The sequence below is a fragment of the Echiichthys vipera genome (assembly GCF_963691815.1).
Source record: "Echiichthys vipera genome assembly, chromosome: 17".
NCBI classification, from domain to species: Eukaryota; Metazoa; Chordata; class Actinopteri; order Perciformes; family Trachinidae; genus Echiichthys; species Echiichthys vipera.
This window is the reverse complement of record NC_139842.1, coordinates 18,083,366-18,105,980: the sequence shown is the minus strand read 5'-3', so window position 1 is coordinate 18,105,980 and position 22,615 is coordinate 18,083,366. Positions and strand designations below refer to the sequence as shown.

General features: G+C 41.6%; 1 protein-coding gene across 1 annotated transcript in view; it reads right to left on the bottom strand.

Annotated features, from left to right (window-relative positions):
- Positions 1–21,654, bottom strand: part of znf385c (zinc finger protein 385C) — a 131,301-nt gene extending 109,647 nt beyond the window's left edge. The window contains exon 1 of the mRNA XM_083931074.1: positions 21,599–21,654. The gene's annotated coding sequence lies outside the window, so the exon portion shown is untranslated. The remainder of the gene's footprint in view (positions 1–21,598) is intronic.
- Positions 21,655–22,615: the final 961 nt, after the last annotated feature.

Below are 22,615 nucleotides of genomic sequence, written 5' to 3'. Positions count from 1 at the left end.
TTGGGACAGTATGAAATCGCCAGGAGTGTGTTCTGGAAATGTTATTTTATTTCAAGACATAAGATGGTTCCATCAGACCTGGAGGGGAGCAGAAGGTGTCTGTTCTAAGGGTTGTTACTGTTGCAGGTGTGTAGGTTGGAACTGGGCTAAATTTGTTTTGTTTTTTCAGTTTAGGCTACTTGATTTCAATGACAGTGTGTCAATACGTAGTTAGGACTGCTGTTTAAACTATGGTTGTGTAACTTAGACATGTTTTCCTTTCAGGTTTCTGCCACATATAGCACCATTTTAACCTAGACTCCTGGGTGTATTTTTACCTGGATAAAACAACAGCTATTGTAAAATAACTGTACAGCATATGTAGTCGTAAGTAAGTAAGTAATTGTAAATATAATTTATTTATTTTTTTGTTACAGGTGCTCCAGTCTTTTATGGTGGAAGGAAAATACCATGTCAATAGAGGCCATTTTGTCAGAGGTGGAAGATGCTCACACTGCTGCTCCCAACCCCTATAGAAGAGCTCAGGGCAGACCTGAGAACTTGTTCTGCTCCTCCCACACCAATTCTCCTCCTGAGTCTCCTGCTCCTTTTCAAATTAGACAGAAACACTCCACCCATGCTCGAGTGACAAAAGAGAGTGCTCTAAAAATCCACCTACAGTACCTAAAGTTGTTATCCTCAACCTCAGGGGAGTCAGAAAACGCTTTCACAAATCTTGAAATTTTTCCCAAGTGGGTTTTGTAAAAGCCTTACTACTCGGCACAAACAATGCAGTTTTGAGATATAACATGTGTTTTGTGAGAGCAGCTACATAATCTAACTGATTAACTGCTTTGATAGCCAGTTAGGTAAGTGCATGTGAGTGCCTTGTGCGTCGGTATCAGACGCTGAGGGCCGTCCCAAAACGTGAAAAGTTTGAAAGTCCTGCATTTGACACATCCACCACCTCGACCTCCTCGGTATGTGAAGATTGTCGCTCCTTCTTCTGAAACACTTGCTCTGAGCATCTAATATTGCCACGAATGGGTTTACAGTTGAAAGCCCGCTGTGGCGCTGTGCTTTGTGCGCCTGTATCAAATGCAGGGGGTGCGTGACAAAGTGTTAGTATTTCACACCCTCGGGATAAGAATTTTCATGTTTTCACACTTTTATGCACATGATATTTGGACATTCGAGCAAATTCTGTACTTGGCAGGTTTAAAGCAGATTCAATTGAGGTTTTTGAGTATTGCAAAAGCTTTATGTTCCTGAAAAACTAAAAGACATTTGAGACAATATCGTGTTTTGTTCGCAACCTCAAAAACTGATTGTTCCAACTTGGTTCTAACTAACAACAACATATTGAACGGTTCTCATTGTGTGATAAAAGTCTTCAAATCAATTACTTTTAGCTTAATTGGTTTTTCTTCCTGACCCTGCAAAGATGTCACCTTTAACTTAACTACTTTTCTTGATTATTAAACACAATCAAAGGGTGTGTTTCACTGCATTATCACATTCATACTTTCATACACATACACACCAACAGTGGGACATTGTATGCACATGACAGGGAGGATGTAGAGGGAATATGTATAGACTCTCACAACATCAAAATCATTCAGATATAATATTCTCAGACAATACTCAGAATAAACAAAATGATGCAACAACATCCTCTTAGCCTGCTGTTCAAGATAAAACCATTTCTATCAGGCATCTTCTTTCCACACAGAGACCAAGACACAATAAGTACAAAACATCAACAGTAATCAGCAACTGAGGAAAGACAAAAACTAGGCGTCTAAGTTTGTCAAGATTCTAACCCAATCAAGCCAAACTACATTTGATTTCCCCTACATGAAGGAAGGCCTTTGAAATAGCATAAACATTCACCTTCGTTACCCTCTGCCTAATGAAACAGACACGCATACAGCAGGCATGCACACACTGCTCAGCACGTCAACATCATTAAATCATCCTTTCAGCACCCTTAAATGCATTGGTGTTAAATCAGGCCACTCTCTGAGAATGGACATAAGGGACAGTGAGGCGCTGCCCCTCCCTTCTGTGTTTGTTTCTTGCTGGAGGTGGAGGGGAGAGGGCTCTGACAGTCACCCATGCATGCAAGGCCAGTCTGCTGTAATTTAAAGGTTCACTTGTTTAATAAGCTAGGTCTTAATTTGTTCACTCGAAAAAGGCAATAAAGAAAAAGAAAAAAAGAGCGAAAAACCTTAGAGGCAAAAATAATTTTTAACAAGATTCCTCCACAAAAAGTCGGTAGGTTGGTGTGAAAATCCTGTGTTCCAATTTCACTGTGACGGTTTGAATGAATACAGATGTCACCCATCACCTTATACATCCTCACGCACCTCAGTGTCATTTATCCAGACATATATCCAGAGCACATGTTGGAAATGGGGGTGGGGATCACTCAACAGTAAAGAAAAAAATGAGAGAAAAGTTTAAATATGACTGCTTTTATTGTATACGTTGTGGTGGAACATAATCGTCCACGAATCTCTTTGGATCCAGCAACCATTTTCTCCTCTTACAAAATTGTGTAATTTCAGCAGAAACAATCTGGCATCTCCTGAGCCAACATTTCTATGTGGGATTGCAAGAATGGAACAACTAATCCAACAGAAAGTCTTGTGATATTTTCTGAGCTGAGGTCAAAGACAGCACTGTCAGGGTCTGGGTGCAGACCCTGTTACTGTAATAGAAACCCTCTGTTCACTTTCCTCCTCCTCCTCCTTCTACTCCTCCGCCTCCTTAACCAGAAATCACTGGCCTAATTAGCTTTTTAGTTAGCACTCAACACAGCAATTAGACCTGACTAATATTAGAAGTGCTAGACACAGAGAGAGAGAGAGAGAAAAAGAGAGAGAGAGAGAGGGCGTTACACAGTGTGAGAGAAAACTCAGGAAATGTGGCAACATGACTGGAGTTGGCCCTTGAGGTGAAGTGTATTGCAGTCACAGCAAGGGTAGCGCCACACGCACGCACGCACGCACGCGCACACACACACACACACACACACACACGCACACACACACACACACACACACACACACACACACACACACACACACACACACACACACACACACACACACACACACACACACACGGGATCATACATATTCTCCCTTCAAGGACAAAGAAAAATGTTCCCCTCTCGCTTCATATAGCCTGACAATCAGCATGAATGGTGCAGGAGATCCAGGCAAGCCAGAGTCCAGTCGGGTAAATGGCTCAGCTTGCCACAGAGATAATCATTACACTCATTAGGAATCCCCTTGGCCATCTTCAAATCATTGAGCGCCTCGCCATTAGAGCAAAACTGTCATGCTGGAGGCACAGGTAAGTGTTGGGGGCCAGCCACCGTGCTGGGAAAATGTCTTCACATGGGGGTGCATTGTCGTTTTATTGACAGAACAACAAATCTTGAAGTAAGATTCCGGTTTTCTCTACAACCTCAACCTCCTAATTTCTGTCATATTAGTTGCATGTCTTTGGGGATGGCAACATTAGTCCAATTACTTTTGTCCTGAATGAAATATCTTAACATTGGACATTGGATTGTTATTCAATTTGTCACACAAATTCATCTTTGGACTAATTAATAACTTTGGTGATCTATTGCCATCACCTGGTCAAAATTTTTGTACAAAGCAAGTATTAATGATAACATTGTACTCCCTAACTTCTAGACTAGGTATCATTGAAATAATAATAATAATAATAATAATTAAAAGAATTCACCTAAGTTGAATTCGACGAGAATTTGCTTTGCTACCAGAAGCGAGTGTTTTATTTGCCCCTCTCGCTTGCACAGAATGGAAGTGAACGGGAGGCAAATGTTTATCTTGAGCATGTTTGACCGCGCCTTATGGGTTGCATGTGCTGCAGTAGTGGGCCAATTACACATCGTATTAAATCAAAGATCGCTTGCAGGCAAAATCATACAAATAGTCATCTTTTCTAGATCTGGGTACAAAAAAAGCTCAAGCATGAACATGTTTCCAAATCAGATGTTGCTGCCGCTTTAAAATGCAAATATATTTGGGGCAACTGGATCCTCCTTGTTGTCTTTACATTCTAATTTTTTATTTGAATGTGAATGTGCAATACCCTCCCTCATTTCCATAATCTTGCAAATAAGCGAATTGATCCCCAAGAAGAACATTAAAGTTCCCACATCCTGACTGAATACTGTAGCAACAGCAGCTCCTGATAATCACACAATGAATGTGCTAAACCGTCCACCTACAGCTGGTAAGTGGAGCTGAGTCTGACAGCCCTTTACTGAGAATGTGTAGGCTGCCAGCTTTGTAGCAACTGTGACATTTAATACATTTTTATGTTGCACACTCCTTTGCCTAATTCATCACACTTTTTTTCCTTTCCCTGTCAGCCTGTCTGTCTAAAACGTTTCAGGTGCAGACACATACGCTCTCTAAATGGCAATAATTTCAATGCAGTTCTCTTCAGACCCTCTCTGATCATAAAAGAACACGGAAATGTAGCAGAGTAATATGTTAATGAATAGAAAACTGTGCTTTCAACAGGCAAGCTATTTACATTATAATCTACAAAAACAATCAGGTGCGCTGGAGATAGACGAGGCACAAGGCAGAGAAAAGGAATGACCCCCTCAGAACTGCTGAAATAGCACTGCAGGCTGAATGATAGGGCCGCCACACTGCAAAAAAGAAAGGTGGAGAGTGAAAGCGAGAAATAATGCGGCGTTCAATGGTTTATGCTCTCTTTATTGTTCTACTTTGCCGGAGAAAGCTTTCTGCATGATAATAAACTTTGCCTTCATATAGCAGCACCATTTTTTTTCATTGTGTAATAATCAACTTTTGCATAGGTCTGTTTATCTGTTCTCTGTGTCCCACCACCTATTCCTCGCTCCCTTCCCTCATCTCTTTCTCACTCCATCCTCTGTTTCTGTCTCTGGGTGATGAGTCAGGGAGCAGCGAGGGGTCCAAGATATTTGCATTGGTACCTCGCCTCATTTCCTTTCCTAAAGGGACACACAGGTGCATGGCAGCAGACAGAAGTGGGGGCTGCAGGACAGGGGAGGAATAGGTGGGTGGGTGGACGGGTTGACAGAGCAAGAGAGAGACAGATAGGGAAAGAGAGATGCTATAAAAAGAAGGACTGAATGATTAAGTGTGCTCAGGTAGGCTGGTGGGTACTGGAGAAAACATTAGCATTAAAATGGCAAACAACCAGAAATTTTCCTCAAGTGAGTCATTTGTAGCCTTAGTGTGTTGATTAAAACCAAGGCAACACTGTGATTCATTGTTGCTCGAGCTATGTGACTACATCAATCTAGACGACCCCTTCTCCCCTCCTTCCTCCTCCTCCTCCTCCTCTATGAGAAGTTAGAACTCAGCGAGTCATCCACTCCGCTAGTACTGCAATGTTGATACTTCTACATCTGTACTTATGTGTGCAAGCACACAGCCTTTTGCACCTTTTGGTGGTGGGCACTCAAGCTCTGCTCACTGGTTCACTCCAGTAGACGAGGAGAGGCCCACACATCATCCCCATGACAACACTACATCTGCTTACCAATACGAGCACCTCTACCTATCCTAGTCATTAGGCAGGCAGTTACAGATGCATCACCCATAATCAGATGGTGCATAACAAGCAGCTGGACCGTCGCAGAAAAATATGCACCAAAAAACAACAAAAAGGCATTTCAAGCACATTCTGAGACAAACAGAATAGTCTGATGACGATTCGTAATAGGTCCCAACCCCTGCCTGCTCCCTCTCAATGCTGTGGGACTCTATCGCCCAGCTGCAGGAGGTGATTTGGACATGAGAGCATCCCTGTTTACCATCCATCTGGAACTGCAGTTCTGGGAATGGATTCAGTGAATGTGTGCTTCTGTTTGCAGCAGTGGACGATTGCATGCCAGGCCCCTGGGCTGGCACCACTCTGTGCAGAACCTAATGCTAGCATTATTGCTCTCCAGGGGAGATGGGGTTTGTGTCCCAGCACCGCTGAACAGGCCTGATGCTGGGGGGTTGAAAGAGCCGGGTGCCAACTATGGAAGTTTTCACTGAGGGTTAGGCCTACGGCGAGAGTTAGAGGAAGGAAGGGAGGAACTGTACACATGAGAAAACTAACATCCGCCACAGGCTTCGGCTTTGTCACTGCATTACAACAAATACTGTATTAGCACCTCCTTTCCAATAGTCAAGCACTGCAGCAGCCTCGGACTGAGAATTGAAATCCACATTTACCCCATAGAGACTTGTACTCTTAATAGAGTACTCCAGCAGTTTACTATTGTACTCCCAATCTTGCAGACACATTTTAAAATTTTTCGAGCAGAACCTTGCCCTTAAGCTACATCCACATTACTACGTTTTAATTTTAAAACGCTGTTCTCACAATCACTTTAGCACCGTTTCAGAACTAATCTCTGTTCATACTAACATGCCTGTAAACACCTATCACTCACCATTCAAAAAATAAATGAATACATTTAAAATGCATTGGGCATGCGTCGCTGGACACAGGAATTGTTAAAAATGCCTTGAGTAATAGTTTTCCTTTTGCGCATGTAGGTTTCTTTTATACAGGTGTTATTTCTGTTAAAATGTATTCAATCCCTAGCTGAGATAACACTGATGACAGTTATTTCCTCGACTTAAAAAAACCTCAAAGTAAACAGATAGTGACGTGTGAATACAGTGGGGTTCCCCTTTTACTATAGATTATCACAAATGTTTCCCTGAATGATCAGTCAGTCATCAGGTGAGAAGTGAAACACTGTTAATGTTTAAGGTTGAGCTCTGACTCCTGTAAAAGCCGATAATTACAATTGCGACTGCAGCACCACATTCGTTGCCAGTTGAAAAAAACGACCGGCTACTCAGTCCCTCTTTAATTGGGATTGACATTTAAATGAAGTAGCTAATGTGTGCCAAGGACAGAGTATGCCATGTTAACAATTAAAATACTGCTTAATGGGGCATGCCAGAGCTATTTTGAGTGCATGTTGTGGGAGAAAGAATAGGGCATACTCTATTAGTCAGAAACCAGAGCGTTTCCCTGAAGTGGGCCAAGGTCAGAGCCACTCCTTTGTTTCTAGGCTAGCTGCTCATCATCCAGGCACTTCAAACCCCTGACTAAAGTCATTAACATAAACACCATCCTGGGAGAAGGCTTTTAGCATACAAAAAGTGGCCATCCAGGATGTTCTGTCATTTATGTAACACCTCTCTAGGCATGTAGAAAAGCAAGGGCTAGCAGGCTTCCGTGGGGGCTGAGAAGTACTCTCAGGGCCCATTACCCATCTCTTTGAAAGACAGGCTTCCTCTTCTCTCTCTCACACTCTACACTGTAAAACTAGTAGGTACACACAGTTAGTGCGACTTGGGCTCATAGGTAGAGAGAACGTTGGATTAACTTGGCTGGAACTTTTGGGCTTGGGAGACCACACAGCAGACGAGAATACAGGCAAGAAAGTAAGAGATATAGCACCGACCAAAATCGGACGCAACTCCCGGGTGAGGTGTCTTAAAGACGTATGTGTGGACGGCAGGGAAACAGGATGGTGGAGAGAGTGGTCTGTGCCAGAGGGAGGTGGAAGAAGTTGAATACAGAGCTAAAATACAGAGCTCCAATGTGTGTTCTTCCCACCAATCCTGTCCTTCTGCCTTCATCCCTCTGAAGGCTCCAGTGTGCCCCTGTGTCCCGGGCCAGACGGGGAACAGGGCTCCTCTCTGTGTTTTCAAAAACTTGCGAGGGGTCAGTCCCCCTGCAGGCAGGGTTCACTGTGTGCTTTTGGGGTTAGACGTGAGCCGAGGCCAGAGGAGGCCTGTGTGTTCATGTGCCACAGAAACGTTTACAGTGAAGGAGGAGCGCCTTGATATAGTCTGTGAAGTGGGCAGGCTGTCGAGATCCAGCGGAGGCAATGACTGAGCACAGTGTTGAGAATATTAAACTAATTATTTGCACACGCTACATGTTTCCATCCTGCTGTCAAGGGGATTTTAAGCAAAGCTGTGAAATGCTTTGAAAAAATAACCTCTGGTATGTTTAAAATGGCTATGTTTCTAAAAGTTTAAGGAGAACAAAAATGAAAAGCATCTAAGGAGAACTGATGGGGATCAGACAAGTTGATATTGTCCTTTCATGCTACTTTTTTCATTCTGGATTGAGACATTTAATAAAAAGTGGTTGGCAATAAACGGCATTTAATAGTCAAATTATGCCTCATTCAAGTCATGGGCTTCCTTCCAAATGTTTCTCTAAAGAGTTGGCAAATAAAAATGTGAACTACTGTGTGTTTACATCAGAGTTACACAAATGTACTCAAGAGGATGTAGCAAGATTATATAACTATACGCACCTGTAACTCTGGGACACATGGCACTTCAATGCTGCTTCCCACCTCAGATGGCATTTACTGTATTTGATTTAAGTGAATGAATGAGTCTGTCCGCACACATTTTCTGCCCCTATAAAGAGGGGAAATGACATGCAACCAAGGCCTGACGCTTAGCTGGATTCATGTTGTAAGTAAAGCTTACAAGTAAAGCAAAAAGCAAAAGATTGAGATTCTGGGAAATCTGTTTATTCTGTTTCTGGAAGATAATTAGATGAAAACATCAATATCCCTCTCATCTGTCCTTTAAATATAAAGCTACCAACGGCTGTGGGTTATCTTAGATTAGCACAAAATCTAGAAACTGTGGGAAACAGCTAGCCTGGCTCTGCCCAAAGGTAACAAAAACGGTTGAATCTGTACAAAAAACAAAGTGTAAAGTCACCTTTTTACACGGAGGTTATGTGCCGGACTATTAGCTGGTTGCAGTTGCCAGGTTAGCTGCTACATTGCGCTAAGTGGCTGCTAGCCATAGCTATATATTTAACAGACAGATATGACAGTGGTATAAGTATATTTCGCAGAATGTCAAACTAATCCTTTAAAAAACAGTGCTGTGCTTATTTTATGCACTTGTTCGTGAGTCTGCAGGAATTGGAATATAGGAATAATATGGCACTTTTTATGAGTAGCATTTCATAATTTCAAAATAAATATTATTTTTACATTTTTATATTTCATATATAATCCCTTCTGTTGTCAGATTGAATTTATAGACCAAGCTACTTAAAAGTTTGAATGCCCTATATATTTGTATGAGGATTTAATGGATTTGACAAACCTGTGAGTAGTCAGCCCTGATTACTTGTCAGGCCTGTGTTCTCTTTAATAACTCAGAGGATGGCTTAAATGAAATGTAGCAAATCTAGGTATGTAAGATTGACACGGACAGTTTTACCACCTCAACAAAGGTGGACAAGGACATTTCACTGGGATCTATTTTAATTTCTTACATCAATGTGTGAAATGGATGAAAACACAGCAATAATCCTGCCCGAACTGTGTATAAGTATATTTACTGTATACAGTATATGACGGTAAAAGAGAGAGCAAGAGCATGAGAGGTGATCAGCAGCTCTTGTTTAGATGTTCCCTCCTGTGTATTCTCTCTAACTTGAACCATTTAAAAAACATTAGCAGAGCCCAGAGAGACTGTGTTCTCTTTCACCACAGTGATCGAGCTATTGATTTCTTACAGACTTTTGTGTTTCAATTTGGCTTTGAAGAAGAAGAGTAGCCTTGTTTAGATTCTTGCCTTGTTTCTTAGAACAGAGTCACTGAGGCGTCACACGGCTGCAGATCCACTACCACTGTGGGAGAATTAAGACACAATATTTTCCCCTAAGGCTGTTTGGTATTCTGTATGCCAGTCTGTCAACTGTAACATCTAAAACTAGAGACCATCTTGCAATGTGATCACAGCAGCCACAATGCCAAATCCGGCCAAAGGCGTAAAGTGGTGGGGCAATGACCTCTCCCCTCCTTCTAACCCTTACTCATGCCCTCGCTCAGACCACACCCATAGACAGACATGTAAACACATGACAAAATACTAAAAACCACCTCTGTGTTAGTTCCAGCAACAGTAACTGTCTCCAGGACCACATTTTGCCATGATGATGACCCATATCTTTCTGTTAACCTGACGCTCTTTCAAAAAAAAAAAAAAAAACCTGGCAGCTGATTGGATGAACCATCTGTCCAACTCTTTTGCTGAATCCAGTCGGGGGAGGAGCACAAAAAAACTCTGACAAGATGGATTTGATTTGAGATTGATATTGAGATGGGTGGTGTGGTGGCCAGCACTGTTGCCTCACAGTAAGAGGGTTTCTGGTTCTGGTTATAGATGCATGTTCTCCCCGTGTCTGCATGGGTTCTCTCCGGGTTCTCCGGCATGTCCAAAGACATGCACGTGTTAATTGATTACTCTAAATTGACCCCAATAGGGACAAGCGGTTGAAGATGGATGGATGGATGGATGGATGGATGGATACTGAGATCCCACCATTCTTGTGTGATTTTTTGATATTGCAAGAATCCAGCTGCCGTGCAAGGTAATCTCTCACTCCCTTCGCAAAAAAGAAGAACTGAATCTTATTCAATTGTCCACCCTTACAGTCAAGAAGGTGGCGAAGATGACAAAAACAGGGATTTATTCATCTCACATTGTGTGGATCATAACATATCGATTATGGAACTAATCTGCAATGACGCTCCAGTTCAGAATAAACTTTTCAGTCAGGTCAGTTTTTGAGTCACAGCAAAGTCCAAAATGTGGCCTGCATCAAACTAGATAAGCCATGTTTTTAGGCTAACCAATTGCCTGAAAATCCTTTTGCTGTGTAGTGATGTGTTGCTGATCACTTGAGGCCCTTAAGAGTAGTCAGCAGTTAAGGACGGTTTAAAAAAGAGCAGTCAATAAAACACGTTTTTCAGAAAAAAGCATGCAGTCCTAAATGTGCACAAAAAATATTAGGTTGATAGGTTTAGTATTAGCTGCAGACACAAACTCACACACGACCAAACAAATGAAGTACATAAAGTCTGTGAAGGAAATGTTTATGAAGATGTAACGCAGCTGTGACGTTAAGCATGCAAAACATCATTCTGCAATTAACATTTGATAAATGGTCCCAGTGAAACATCAAATACACAAAAAAAAAGGCTGAATAAGAAATTCTGTTCAAAGCGAGCCTGGTTCAAGGTTTCCACCTCACGTCCATTATTGTAAAGAAATACATCCTTTTAAATAAAGTGGCCGTATTAAGCTTTGTGTCCCACAGTGCGGCAGGCAGTTATTAGTGCAAAGCAGAGGTGGGCTGTCTGAAAGCATTTTCTAATATAATATTGTTCTTTCAGGGACCCTTTCAAAGCCAGTATCTGCACTTTCCTCTCTGTCCTCTCTCCAAGGTTTAGCTGAACAAACTAAGAGTTGGCTGTGTGTGGCTCTTCCAGAGTGCAGGTATATCTATTCCTCTCCTCTCTTTATCTTCTGCTGCGCCCCCCTCTCTGACACCAGTGTCGTTACAATTGTTAACCCAACCCCAGCAGCCCCTGTTTTGTCAGCAAAAATGCTCCCAGGAGCGAAGCACTGAAAGATACCCCTTCTTCTCTTTGCAGAGAGGAAAAAAATATATAGTTCAATTATAGGGGCTGTCAGGCCAGTATGAGTCTGTGATAGCCTGCACTGAGCTGGGGGGGTAAAGTCCTTTGGGGTTCAAGCTTCACCTGCGTCATTCATGCACCACAGCTTGGTTTAGATATCTATCAGACAGAGTGCATGGGGAAATTAACACAGTACAAATTTGACTGTGAAAAGTGTGCAGTGAATCAGTGGTAGAAGCAGTTATTTCAACTTTGTCAGTCAACTTACTGTAGAAGTACTGATTCACCAAATAGGTAAAAAATGGAGAGAGACATGGTGAATCAATGCAGTTAATAGAAGTGATAGTGGATCAGCGAGTCGATGTGTGCGTCAGCCGTGTGAGTTAAGAGCTGATGTCTCGGCTGCTGCAGGGCTAAGAGGGATTTTAAACTGGAGGAAGTGGAGTTAATGTGGGATCTTGAAGAGTAGAGAGTTGCCCTTGCTTACTTCACCCACTCTCAGCCCACCAGTTTGACACAGAAGATAAGAGGCCCAAAGCAGAGTGCAAAGGCACATAACCCACACACACACTTGTGCAACAGAGAAATGAAAAACACCTCAGCTTTAAATGAGAGTTGGAAGATAGAGGAAGATACCACAGGGGGAAAAAAGCACAAACTGAAAACCGAGAGAGAATACTGACTGTAGGAAAAATAAACAAGATTGGTTTGCCAGAGCTGCTTAACCCACATTCGGCAAGAGGGTGATAATCTGACTTTTAATCAAAAGGCTGGGCCACCACTGATATGTTTGCTAAGCCCTAGTTCATTGTAAGGAGGTGGCAACCATGAATGAAACAAGCCACCTGCATGATATTAGTAGTTCAAAGGCAGCCACTACACCAAAAGTGGAATCATAGGCCCATCTTCAGCACCACCAATGCTATCAGGCTATCAGAGCCGGCCTGAGACACACCCATCAATATCCAGCCTTCTCTCCTCACAGCTGGCATGGTTCAATAAGAGACAGAGTAAAACAAGAGTGTGTGCCTCAGATCCAGCCCTCCAGACGGTGGAGGTTACTTTGATCAGCATGGATTGGATGTCTTTCCAGCCTGATCAATGAGAGAGGGAGGCAGGGGGGGGGGGTTGGTGGCTGGGTGAGGCGGAGGAAGCTTTGCTACCACCTCCTGCGGGATGTAATGACTCTGATAGCTGATATCCGGAGCTGCAGGAGGCAGAAGAGGAGCTTTGCAGGAGATAAACCAGATGCGGCTCGGTCGGTATGAAGCTGAAAACCAAAGAAGCTCTTTCTCATTCACACTCAAACATGGCTTAGTGTATGGAGTTATCATGCTCGAGTTAAAAAGATTATTTTCTGAATTTATTTTTCTAAATTAATTATGCAACAGATTTGTTAAGAATCATCCTCTCCTGAGCTCACTGGGTTTTAACAAGACGACTCAGTTCAAGCTCAAGATAAGTGTGAGAAAATAATACATAATTTACTGACAGGTATGAAGCATTTATGCAAAAATAACGAGCTTTTCTAACTTGTTAATTATGTAGTTTCAATTATACACAATGTGATGGAAGAATGAGACTCACAGGTTACACCTCAAGCCCCTGAGAGCTGCATGTAAAATAGATGACACAGCTGATCTGAATATCTGCGGGGTGCCAGTCTTACCTGATGGCTGCTTGTGCTGCATATTCATCATTTGCTATCATTTCACATTTGAGTAGAAGCTTTATCCATGTACTTCCAGTGAGATCAAAACAATAATTCTGGGTAGAAACAGTAGTACAAGATAGATGTAGTTTATCCTAACTGACTTGTGGGAAACGGATGGATTACTGAACAGGCCCAGGGGTCCAACATGTCAGGGCCCTCCCTAACCTTCACCTGCAAAATGTTACCTCTCTAGCTCTTCACTACAGCAAAATAACACTAGATAAGGTTAAGATAAGGTTAAGTAAGGGCAAATTGTACTAAAACGTACAATATCATTCAAAAGTTTTTAGAGTGCTGGGTGATTCTGAAATTAAGCCTCAGACTAATCCCTGGCAGATAAATATACTTCAACTAATGCATTTCATTCATTCAGGTTAAGCAAACAAACAAAGGAAAAAGCCTGTGATGAGTGATTCTTCTTCACTGCAGCACTACCTGGAAATTTACACTGAAAAACTCGTTTTCTAAACTTACTTATGAATTGCCTACATGACTTTTTCTATCATAATCCTGGCAGTGGAACGGCTGGGAAGTGATGAGGATAAGACACTCAACACACCGTCTGAGAGTGGGGTACTGCTCTTCAATAAATAATCTTGACAGAGAAAGCTAATGAGTATTAATAACCATTATGCTCTTGAGCAAGGCAATGAACCCCCGACAGCTCTGGCTGCAGCACTGAAAGACTGTGGTTGTGTTGTGGGTGTGAATCGGTGAACCTGAAAGAACGATTGTATGTGAAGCAGGGCGTTGTTAAAAAAAGCCATGCATCACACCACACCTGCGTAAAAGACGATCTCACTCAGACACACACACACACACACACACACACACACACACACACACACACACACACACACACACACACACACACACACACACACACACACACACACACACACACACACACACACACACACACACACACTATCTACATATTCATGAAAGCCAACTATAACTGCATGTTCCTGATCAAATGATTTTAGCCGCCACCCTTCCTGTCGAGTGCAGTTGGACCCAAACAAGTGGCCCATTTAGTGCTTGTTTTTGTTGTGCGGAGTGGTTGAGGAGGTTTACCTGGCCGAACACACTGAGCCAGTGTTTGACCCCAGAGCGCCGTCATTCACTAGCAGCTCGGCAGCATAAGCGCACCACTGTGTGTGTGCGTGTTTGTGTAAGTGAACACGCAGCTCTAACAGTGGGGCTACTGTCAGCATGACACATTACACACGTGTGAGTGTGAGGGTGTATATATCTAAGGCTCGTGGCAGTGAGACAGACTTCTGGTGCGTTCTGTTAACGAGGATAATGATTTCATAACAACGAGGTAAATCGAGATCGTGAGAAGCTCAATGCAGACTTTGAATGTGCCACTGAAGGGGAGCTGCCCCGCTGCTTCTACTGTAGGTGAAAAACCTGACTCCCCCCTCCCAACTGCTGCTCCCTTTTCTCCTCTGCTCTAACTTCTCACTGTCACATCACCTCCTGTTTGGGCACACGGCTCAGAGGGGAGGCCGAGGTGCAAAAGGCTTCATGAGAGGACGTAAGGGGACATTACACAGAGAGGGAGAAAGTGAAACCTAATTTTTTTCCAACCAACTTCAGATGAAACCACACCCACTTCTATATGAAGATACAGGGCAGTGAATTTGATGATTTTACTGTTTATCAGACCACAAGTAATACAAGATTTAGCTAGCTAGCGTGCTATTTCCTATATGTTCAGTGGGTGTTAAGTCATGGGAATCTTTATGTCTTAAGGACTATGGCCTGTACTTCATCATTTGGAAGACTGACACACATGCTGAGTTATATCCCTTCAAATGCTGTTATGCCAGTTTTTCCACCTAAATTAGCATATATATGCAGGATTAGATAAGCTGGGAAACCCGTCAAAATATACAATAATACTCTTCACCCATTGCCAGTAGACGATTATACTCTTCTGTTCACGTTCAACATAAGAAACACACCTGAAAACAGGGTAAGTAAAGACTAGAAGGCAGCATGTAGGCCAGTAAAAATGTTACTACGGTTACTTATTTTTCTGTTCTGTTCTTACATATTCAGTCACTCTTTCAAACTCGAAGCTGATTTGGAATGATGTTGCGCGTCCACCCGGATGTCATGTCTCCATCACTGCCGATCAGAGCAGTGTCTACTGCAGAGTAATTTTTCCTGGGAATGAATGCCGATTTTAACATTTCCCACAATAGACAAAAGCAAGATGTTAGTGTGTTTATTAATTTATTTTTTAATTGTGTATTTTTAATACACATTTCCATGGGGACGCAGCCATCAAGGCTTTGATCATATGGAAGTGGGTGTGGTTTTGTGTAGAGTAGGTTGTAAAAACGATAGATGCAGCAAGTATTACTTCTACAGCGACCAACTGAGGAGCAGGCAACCTCTGATGAGACTATCCACGGCTGTGCACCTCCTGCCAGGCATGCCTGTCTACCAGGCAGGGGGGCTGGAGAAGGGAGGGGGCTCGCAACAGAAAAAAGGCAGCCTGCTTGCCCTGAGGCAGGCTTCCTGCAGCTGTCAGAATCTGTGACCCCCACCCTTCCCTGCCACCTTAAGGGCACACAGGGCACCAACCAAGGCCAGCAGAGGGGCTCAGGGATTGAAGGGTACAACCCTCCATCGCTTCTTCAAAGAGGGAGAGACAACGTGATCAGAAGGGCCAGTGGTCATGACTTTTTTAGAGATTCTCCCCATTCGTTTTACCTGTCATGCAAAGCCGTGCACAGTTTGGTACTTGCCCTGTTGCTCCTCCTCCGACAGTGTGGCAGGGGAATGTATAATTTATCAAGCTTGCTTGTTAAAGCCATTTGTCACCTTAATTCATATCACATGTGGGAATTTTCTGGCACTTTTGATTTATCCTGAGCATCCCCTAAAGGACTATATAAAATGCTACTCAATGCCAAAGCAGTGACTTCAAAATTAGCTGTATCTTTTACACCAGTCAGAATGTTTTGTTCTATTTAGAATGAATTTCTTGTGTACTTGACGTTAACAACCACCAGCTATGACAGTGTTGCTCTGCCTGGCCCTGACAGGACATTGATGTCCTCCAGTGCCAAGCTTCCCCCAGCTAATTGGGAATTAACTGTGTGTTTATATTGGCAACTGGAAAAGCGACCAGCTAAGTGTGTCACAGTTTTAGCACAAAACTTTTCATAGAATCCAACTGAAGGTCACCGTTTTCAGCGTAGGATGAAATCAAAGGTATCAGTCAGAGGCAGTGAGAACAAGAGAGGTCAACAACCATCCAAAAGTGTATAAATTAAGCCTCAGGCCTTGTGGGCTCCAGCTGTGTGTGTTGCTCAGTGTGAGCAGGCTAGTCACCTTGCCTCAGTGGGTGATGATACCATGGATAGCAGCAATAAGGGGGATCAAAAGAAGGTCACAGCAAAATAACAAGAGGGCACTTGAACAACAGATGAGTAAAATCACAGAGAAAATTATACGGCGAGTGGCAGCTGACAGAACAAAGAAAAACACATGTGTTTAAATTTGATGACTTGCATATGCAAAAAGTATTGACCAACAGTGCTTAGGCATGCTTAGAATACAAGTATAGATTCAATTGTGGTACACATGATGCTATGTGTTTGAACCATGGGCAGTGGGAGAGGAGAAAAAGGCCGAAGTCCCTGAGGTCAAGAAAAAGTGTTTTAGGATCGCCCCATATACTGAGGCTGAGTCCTCACCCCGGTGGCCCGGGTTTGACTCCGACCGACCCCTGGCCCTTTACTGCATCATACCCCCCCCCCCCCATTTACTGTCATATTTCAGCTATACTAAGAAATAAGGGCATAAGAAATCGTCTTTTTTTTTAAAAAGAAAGAAAAAGAGCTCTTGTCAAGACACCAAGAGGGAGACGTTCTGCTTCACCCTGCATGGTGGTCATAACGAGGATGTCACTGTAAACCACCCAGCGTTACATAAATGGAGACTCTTACACTCCGCCTGTCGGAAACAGTTTACACATACTTCCATCAAGACATGTGGCCTTGGATGTGGGTGCTGCTCTCTTTTAGAAAAAAAAAAAAAAAAAAAAATACAATATGCCCTCTCAGTCTTTCTCTCTTTATGTATATTTCACGTCTTTGTTTCTCCACTTCATGCACGGATGGGGTTAATGTTTACATTTCCCCTTTTCATGTGAGGTGCACTCTAACGCCAGAGTAACACTAACAATCTCAGATAACCATCTCCAAAAACAACCAATCCTTCAAATTCCCCAAGTGGACAGAATGTGGAGAGTAGCCCCAGATAAACTTAAACATAGAATATTAATGCTTTCTGTCAAATGACCCTGTGAGACAAAGTGTCTTCAGCATTGAGCCCAACGAGCAGCATGAAGCCGCTTTAATGCATTTTGCTGGGTTTACTGAGGTGGAAGTTAACGTGAGTATCACGTATAACAACACTGTTGTGACAGACATGCTGCTTCAACAAGTTTGACTCATGGTGGGTTTAGTATAGGTTAACTAAACTTAGTTGAATAATTAGTTGAGAGTTGTCTCATAAATTGTGTATATTTTCCTGAAACTACAAAAAAGAAGGGTCTGTGGAGAGAACGCTCATTTAACTCTCAAGCAGTGCATGCTGGGAAGTCTGCTGGAGCAGAATGCTTCTTTATAAGGCTATTTTACATCCACTTCCATCCTATCTGTGTTCTCTACTGGCTCCTAGAAAACACCAGAACCTGCAGCACCCGCTCAAGCAGCCTGATTATGTTCAATGTTCCTCGAACCAACACTGTGTTTGGTGAAAGTGCTTTTAAATATTTAGCACTCCTATCTTGGAATAAACTACAGGATCATTTCAAACTGGAATCCCTCATCAGCATGGACCATTTCAAAAGCAGGATTATTGATTTATTTTGTTGATTTATCATGTCTAGTTGTGTGTCATGTTAAGTTGTGTGTTGTTTTGGTTTTAAACGTGAAGCTTGTATGTTTATGCTGCTGTCTTGGCCAGAACTCCCTTGGAAAAGGGAATATTCCTGGTTAAATAAAGGGTAATGAAAAAATACTAATATGCTGTGTAGAGTTTAGCAGTACATTCGTTCAACTCATCATTTCAGGTCCAGAAAAAAAGTATGATGATTTCAAATTCAGAATGTGGCCTGAAAATGAAAACATTTTAAGTTGAATAAACTTCAAATTAATAGAACGGATGTATTTTCATTCGTTTAATGATAAAAGTGAGTTGTTTTCACACGTGTGATATTTTATAGTGTAGACCTGTAGTCATCTCCACAAACTAGCTAGAGGCAATAGGTATGGGTGGGATTTTGTGAAATATTGGGGCGGTTCTTGTAGCTATAATTAGGGCACAGATATGTGTTAAATATTTCTGTCAGCATAATAATCCCTCTCACCCACTCTCCATCCGATTATCATCAGTGCCAGCATTTTCTCCTGCACACAACCAGAACTTGTAAGGAAACTGACAGGAACGATAGTATTGAGAAATCATATTTAACTAAATAACTGAAATAAAAATAGCAAGTATAGCAGAGTCAATTTATAATGGAACTATTTGATCACACCCATTTAATGTCACAGTTTTAGCTGGCGTTGATGTAGTGTGTGACAGACATTTCTCTGTGAAGGAAGCAGAGTTTGTTTTCCCACCTAGTGGCAAAACACATAAAAGGTTAGGCTTTTTGTACACAGTCAACCCAATTAGTGCAAACATTACAACTGTGCAGCGGTACTTGTGTTCTTGCTAATGATGAATGCACAGAAAAAAATACCTGACAGCTAAACTAAGTGAGTGAGGAATCTGCAGTCTGCTAAACATGAGTGTGTGAGACAGTTAAGCTTGTTCCACATGTTTTGCATCTAAACTTAGGGCACTTAATCTCAATAGGAAATGTGTTGAGTGTATCAGTAACTTCACGCTGTGAGCAGCATGAGACGCTTTCTCGGAGAATGTCAAAATGTTGTTATTATCTGAACTACTGCTCTGGGAGTAGGGATGGAACAGTTACCGAGGTTAATATCATTAAAACTGCGTTTGATTACCTCCCTTTGAAGTTGGCACTATTCTCCCAGACGCAGGTGCACCACCGTGATTTTGTTTTGTGTCAAAGAAAACATGGCAGAAAGCAGTGAAAACACTCCAAAGATTTTTCAACCCTCTAAGCGGCTAAGTCTTGAGAGTGGCTGTATTTTGTTTAGTTTTTAATTCATCAGAGTACTGGAGGAAATTTGAAGATAATCATCCTGTCTGCAGAACATGCAGAAAGAAAATTGCTCCAAATGGCTGTGATTATTTAAATTTAATATAAAACTTGGTGTGCATCAGTACCTTTTAAACATCTTCAGAACATTTTAAAAATACCAAAATAATACCTGATAACCGTGATAATTTTGGTCACTATAATATGAAATTTTCATACAGTTTCATCTCTTTATGGGAGTTATATGGTCTCTTAGTAACAACACATACAGGGGTTAAACATGAAAAAGTATTTTTTTGCCTCACTCGTGTTCACCATAATGATGTATTTGGCTTAACTAAAGTGGTTTTCAGTAACAGCCAACAACTGAAACAATGCCAAGGTTTACAAGGGGAATTTGGAATTCTAAATTTATGTTACGCATGTCCACACACACTGTAATTACTGTGCTGTATTCCTGAAACCAAACGGCTCATGACAAACATGTACAGTACCATAACACACCCGCTCCTCTTCCTGTACCTTCTCTAGTCTAGACTAGAAACTCTCAAATGCCAAATTCCCTCTAGCAAAAGACAAAAACAACATTAAAATCATAAATGACTTTATGAAACTTATTGCACTCTTTATCAAAACACTAAGGCAGATTGCAGCATTTATCAGCCGAGGGCATTCAGCGAGGAAGTCAGCTCTAAAAAAGGTGCTGTCCATAAATAAAGTCCGTACAGAGGAGCTGGACTATGTCAATTTCTCTGAATCAACCCTGTGATATTTCACATCATTTATTCGACCTCTACCAACAACTGCTAAGCACCAAGAGTGCAGCGAAAGAGCTTGTTCAGAAGAAAATCCACCATAATCAAGTGACAGTTTTAACATGCTGCAACATCTCTTCACCAATATATATTTTTCTCTTTCTACATCTGTGCTTTTAAAATGCACCTCTATCATAAGAGCACTGCCAGTGCCTATGAAAAATACATGTCAAACTTCAAGAATTCCACCCTGAGCAAAAAGCTGTTAAAACTGTCATTATCGGTCCCACTAGACAATTTCTGATTCAGCGTGTTTAGAATTATTGCTCAATGTGAAAACACATCAGTCAAACTACAGTTCACGTCCCGGGATCTTGCATGCAAAGTCACTTGCACAGTTTTGGGCTACTTTAAAAGACAATGGATCCTGAATGTCCATTCAGTTATAATATGTAGTTTTGTGCCCACAGAAGATGTAATAGGAAACTTTTTTTCATTTTATTTTTTTTTACAAAGGTTATCAATGCAAAATGATTCAGAATGTTTCAAAGTGATGTTATCTATGGAAACTACCATCACTTCCATTTTATTAATATGTTCAGAGTTTTTAAATTTGTATACGGGAAGTGTATTAAAGTGTTTTACAGTGATTTAGAGCAAAGTGAATATTTAATTTGCTATAATTACACAAAATGTAATACCAATAGGCTGCAGTGCAGAGTCGAAAGTGCACCAGGAGGGGAACTTATTGACAATTTACAGTGGAAAATACTATTAAGATATAATACATAACTCAGGATGGGGTCATAATGTTGTACACAGAGGAGAATTGAGTACATGAGTGAAGCAAACGTTGCCAATATCGACCCGCAGCTGACTATAAATATGAGTAATTTAGGATATCTGCCTCGTGTTCTGTTACAATACAGGTACCAGTGAGAGTTATCCTTAAATCCACGTTACACTTAAATGGTGATCTTTGTATTTTTTCTCCTAATGTCCATATTTCATGAACTGATTTATTCATGCATTTGTTATTTTTGTTTAGTAACATGTCTTTAGCCTATCACTGAAAATGAAGTAAAAGTATTTGTCCTATGGGACGACAAGTGTGGAGAAAGGGGGTCAGACGTCTGGTGCTGCTGATGCGCAATTACGCATAACATCTAAAAATCAAATGGTCTTTATCGAGAGCATGGGCGCACTTAACCCAAAGCAGAGGCAATAAGCGGAATAAAACTTTACACCACCGAATGTTTCATTTATTCCAGTCTTTCAGAACTCCGCAAAAAAACCACACACCTGAAACTATCGCATCAAGATCAATTTGAGCCAAATCCAAACTTTTGCGGAGACAGCACTCTTCTCCTCACGTGTGACAATATGAAGAATAGATGAGAGCGTTTTTGTCTTACCGCTCCCGTTCCGTTTCCGACTTTCCCGGTGCTCGTCCGTGCCCAGCAACAGTGGAAACAGATTGGTGCGGACTGGCTGCCAACGCAAAAAAACAAGCAGAGCTGTCCAGTGCAGCGGTTCGGTCAAGTCGGACAGCGTTACGCACACTGAGGCCGGACGCGTCTTTTAACAATAAAAGGCGCAAACATGTTTGCATCGGCACAGAAGCAGCTTTCCCACCCTAGCTGTTAATTTGAATGGATTTTTTGGGATGCAAAGATTACTTTAAAGCGGGCTAAGTTTCTCTTTTGCTGTCAGTCCAGGTAATACACACTGTGTTTAACATTACTCATTAACCCCTCTTCACGAAGACCTATGGTTACAAGAAGGAAACAATGTAAAATGCCTACCTGATGTCTACGCATATTTTATTGTCGATTTTACCTAAAAACATAAGAACCATAAATCAAATTGAGTTTTATTTTGAAATACATGGCCGGATGTTCTTTTTTGAGCGCTACTTGACTCTGGTCCATTCACACTGCCATCTGCAGCCCATCACGGATGGAAACTGTACTTTACACTTGACTGTAGGCTAATTAACAATATTATAACCTACATTTAAAGTATATACAATGTGACAAAACCGGTTGGTTTATTTATTTCGCTCCCAAAACATGCTTTTGTGGATTATTGTTTTTGTCACTTCAATGTGGCTTCACTAATAATTTCCACCACAAAATAGGATACTGGACAAACAGAGTGCTGTTGATTTAGAAATAGGGAAGGTTTTCGTTGCAACCGTACTCTACGGGGGAATTGTTGGGTCTATGTAAATCACAAATAAGTCCTAGAGTGTGGTCTTTACCTAGTTTGTAAAGTGTCCTGAGATAACTTTTGTTATGATTTGGCACTATAAATAAAATTGAATTGAATTGAATTAGTGAGTCTTCATTCAAATTAATATACAAGAATACAAACAAACCAACTAATTAATTCTGTTTCTTATGGTGCACCTTGCAGACTGTTAATTATTG